Source organism: Olea europaea, chromosome 18 (assembly GCF_002742605.1).
Source record: "Olea europaea var. sylvestris chromosome 18, O_europaea_v1, whole genome shotgun sequence".
Classification (NCBI taxonomy): Eukaryota; Viridiplantae; Streptophyta; class Magnoliopsida; order Lamiales; family Oleaceae; genus Olea; species Olea europaea.
The window spans coordinates 24,938,145-24,942,835 of record NC_036254.1 but is presented as its reverse complement, the minus strand read 5'-3'; the positions used below and the strand labels follow the sequence as shown (position 1 = coordinate 24,942,835).

Here is a 4,691-nt window from a genome sequence, read left to right as displayed (position 1 = left end):
GGAAAGATTTAGGGTTGAAAAGGATTTGGTTTTCAATTGTTTCAAATTGACAGAAACCAGTATTGCATACATATCTGAAGGTGGGAAGGATTGATCATTAATTTATAGTATAAACTATTAAGTAAGCCACACAAAAATTGCGGAAGCCTGCTTGCTTCAATGGTTCGGTATAATTCTCATTTTTGAAGCCTGATGGAGTTGACACAAAAACTTGAAACAAATATAAAGATTCCCCAAAAAAAGGAAAAAACCAACAAGAAAATGATTAATGAAAAAGGGGCATTCCGAGAATCGAACTCGGGACCTCTCGCACCCAAAGCGAGAATCATACCACTAGACCAAATGCCCACTTGTTGACCTTTTTTTACTAATTTTTACTTAGGTCAAATAAATATTAATCCTAATTAATGTTACAGATGTAACATCTTGGCGTTTTTGTGAATTTTATTATTTGATATGTGGTCTTTATTTTTTAATTTGGAACTGATTCTTAGGAATTAAAGATCAATTGCTAATTTGTGTTTGGTTATATCCAATTTTATGCAAGTATCGTACTTTTCACCATAGTTTGGAGATATAAAGTGTATAAACGTGTTATAATTAAACATTATGACAAGTATCACTTGTCATGAGTTGCTAGTTTTTTTGTCCAAATATTGAGGTTCTCGGTTTATGTATGGTGATTTGTTCAACGAATGGGTGGGGTGATTATATATATACCCCTAATTCATGTATAGGAAGAGTTTCCGCTTAATATAGCTTGGTGCAAAGAACGGAGTTCAAGTAGGTAACTTGTTCTCGACTTAAAAATTGAAGGATTTGTACAAATTATACACTTTATCTTTACTCAAGAAAAAGTTACTAAAAGTTTATTATATAAGTCAAATTATTTTATTTTTTTTTAAATAAATTTGCTAACTAATTAATTTAGTCGAAACCTAAAATGTGATTTTCCAATTTCTAATTTACATCACAAACCCAATTTAATCAAATTGGCCTAAATTTTACCCATATCTATAAAATTTTACCCATATCTATTATTCTACCATAGTGCCATTTCTACGGATCTTGAGAAATCGAATTAGAAGCTCGATTACGTCTTTTTTCATTATGGTGAGCTTGCTATCTTTTTTTCATGTGATTTTAACAATCAAATTTATGAAAAGCTCAACAAAAAGAGACGTAAAAAATACATAAGACTGGACTACGTTATTTTGTAAAAGTTGAAATTGAACATATCACCAGTTGAAATAATGTAGTCTCGTTATAAATATTAAAAATTTCAATTATTGTATGGAAAACAGGGACCGAATGGAATTTAATCAAACCGAATCGAACTGAACCCGAAAGGTACCATAATGAAATTTAGATCCAACAGTTTCATTTACTAAATACCGAAAAATTCGAGTTCGGTTCGATGAACCGATCCAATCCGATCCGAACCGGACCACATCTAGTCATATTGATAAGCATGTACTACACTATATATAAGAAACTGCATCTTTAGCAATGCAAATTTATTGATAGTCAATTTTCGTTGCTTAAGCTACCAATAGATTATAAACATAATTTTTTTTAATTATTACTCGAACAAAGATATTTAAATATCGAGAGATTTTTCGATGAAAAAATTTGTATGCAACTTAATTAATATTTTTGGACAGATCTTTCAACAAAAGTTACCGTTAGCAAGTATAATCTACCACCTCTTAAAAAAGGGGCTTTGATTCTACTATTCATTTATGTCACATAGCTTTTCACACTGTATTCAATTTATCCGATTTTGCTACAGTAATATGTTCCTGTGACACTCTTTCTTCTCTGGACCACACATATGCTTGCTTTTGAGCCTCATTTTAGTTCATTTTTCTACATTTTCCAATCTTTTTGAACGCTTGTCTTGGCCAGTCAATATTCAATTGGAAGGTTGCCTGCATGCAATTGGCCCGCGAGACTAGCGGCCTACAACTATTGACTGCTGAAAATGGAGTAGGGAGGCTTTGAACATTGCCTTTGTCACTGTAAGAGGGAACACTTATGTTGGATAGACCTAATGAACTTCTGGAAAATTTTGAAGCTTCAGGAACTCACAGAAGAGATAATGAGATCATAGCATTAATTCATCACCACTCAATTATTTTATACAATCATTTCATGAACGACTTCTCAATCTTGAATTGTAAAACTTGAAGCAATTGATTAAATCTTGATAATAATTTAGAAATATATTTACTCCTTAGAAAGAACATCATTCAAGGTAATTTAGCACATTCCCTATGGAGACCAAAACACTCAAACAAATTAGCATATTGTTGAGAAATTTTAACACTAACCAGCATAACTTCAACTACTTCAACTAATTTTTATTAATTCCTCTTTCATATAAAATCTAATTAATTGAAGTCCTCCATTGACTTGAAACAAAATAATCAAAACTAAAATTCGAAATATCAATCATGATAACAGTGGGTGTAGAATTTGTTATTAGTGACGATTATCGTTATAATTTTTATTGTTTCACTTAAATTTAAAAAATAAAAAAGAAATAATCAACTAAAATAATTAATTCTTCTATTTCAAAATAAATAAAAAATGCTTAGTGAGATGACTGTCAAAAAATTCTCCAGCTGAATAAATTCGTAAGCCCAAATAATAAAGACAAGGAAAAAAAGAAGAATTAAGGGGACTTATAAACCAAATATACAAAACAAACTTCGCTATTAAGAACAAAGATTAATGAATTTTACATCTAAAAAATCGTGCTCAGAATTAAGAATCAGAAACCACCGAAAATACCATATGCACTGAGTGTAGCTCAGTTCTTGTAGAAGAACCCATGCAATTGCCTATGATGTGATGCTCTAACAAAGTTAGTGTAAGTATTATGCCCTAAATCCAATCAACTTTGGACATAAATACTTTTGATATATAATTAATACAATTTAATGACAGATCTATTATTTAATTAATAGACAATTAAATAAATAATAGAGTTCATAGATTCAAATTTTTGTAATTTGTTAATCATGAGAAGTTGTGATTGTGAGATACAAATTACATCTGATTGAATCTTAAATCGTCCGTGATCGTAAGTAATAACGAGATACGGACATTGTTATTACGGATAGACCATCACGTATGGCATTTCTTACTTGTGAAGTAAGTAGCTGTTCTCACAAGTTAAAGTGTGGTGACACTTAAATAAATACGTGGATATTTTGTTATAGAACAAAACATTGGAAACCCGCCGAGAGATTCCACACAGATAACTATCTGAGTGTAAGTGGTTAATCTCTAACGTTCGGTAGTTGAATTGATCCTTTGATTTGAGGTCGTCATGGTACCTTATATGAGAACAATCATACTTTGACAGTGTTGGATGTTGCTCTAAAAAGGGCCGTTAATACGACATCGTTCGGGCACGTCAAGAATCGTATGAAGGTTGTGATTGATCAATAAAGGATTCGTCACTCTTAAATAGTAGGAGATTATGATCTGCATTTCATTCAATTAAATCAATGATGAAATCCTTGGTCAAGGTGTACCCATAAGTCGAAAAGAAGTTTTTGACTTATATTGACTTAATAGTGGAGTGAAAAATATGATCGATAATCGAGATTGACACACTTCCATATCTCATAATTGATCGGATCATATTGACGAAAAGATTATAGTTTCACGGTAAACCACGTGACATTTTCCGTCACATGTATTGTCCTGACACGTTGCTAAATGTCAATATGGGACGGCGAGTGTGAATTGACGATAAATTAAAAGGGTGTTTTAATTTATCAATTTTGATTAGATCAAAAATAATATTTCACGTCATTAGGCATCGTGATGGGTACCTGATGGGTCGCACACAAAAAAGAATTGGAAGATTACAATTTGTCAATTAATTAATTTAACAATCGTTGGATAAATTAATTAATTGGATTGTTTATTTATAGGCCCGAATTGATTAATTGGATTAATTAATTTACGGACCGAATTTAATTAAATGGATTAATTAAATATTGGACCGGACCGGACCGGGCCATGCCCGTTTGAGCATATATAAATATATGGCTAGAGTTTTCAATCCATATGATTTTTCATTCTCATAATTATTCTTACTAGCACAAGAGGAGAAAACTCTGTTAGCTGCAATCTTATTCTCTGTGTGGATCACCATTGGAGGTTGGACAATTGGACAGCTGTGGGTGGCGAATCAAGATTGCTGGAACGAAAAGAAAGCAAAAGGTTTGCAAAATTCTTCAAAGGTACAATCTTTATCACGATTTTTACCTAAACACAAAGGGATTCTCGGTGGGAATCAAAATAATTTTAATTTTTCCCTGTGCATGTATAAGTAGATTCCCAACAGTTAGAACTCTATGGCAGATAAGGATCCGGGAGCTTTCTCGTTTCTTCAATGATTAAGAGAGCTTTCCTCCTCCAATGGCTACTGCTAAAATGTGCACCATCCATTTCAATATCACCCACCCCTTAAAGAAAAAGGATGCCAACGTGCCTCAGGAAAAAAAATGGGGAAAAGTAGGGCGATAATAATTTTATTAGGAATTTTTACGTCCAAAAACAAAAAGAAAAAAATTGACGTCATACTTAAAAAAAAAAAAAAAATCGATAAGTTGCTCCGTGCAGCCAGGAGCACTTGCTCCTGGCTGCTAGGAGACACACAGAAAAAAAAA

At 32.2% G+C, this 4,691-nt stretch overlaps 1 protein-coding gene and 1 non-coding gene across 3 annotated transcripts in view; both read right to left on the bottom strand.

The window, feature by feature from the left end:
• Nucleotides 1–217, bottom strand: part of LOC111367903 (SOSS complex subunit B homolog) — a 12,034-nt gene extending 11,817 nt beyond the window's left edge. Inside the window, exon 1 of one of the 2 annotated variants that reach the window (XR_002697915.1) lies at nt 71–217. The gene's annotated coding sequence lies outside the window, so the exon portion shown is untranslated. The remainder of the gene's footprint in view (nt 1–70) is intronic. The other variant, XM_022989014.1, reaches the window with a different exon arrangement.
• A 59-nt stretch (nt 218–276) lies between these two features.
• TRNAP-UGG lies at nt 277–348 on the bottom strand. The gene has a single exon. It is a non-coding gene; the product is annotated as a tRNA-Pro (tRNA).
• Nucleotides 349–4,691: the final 4,343 nt, after the last annotated feature.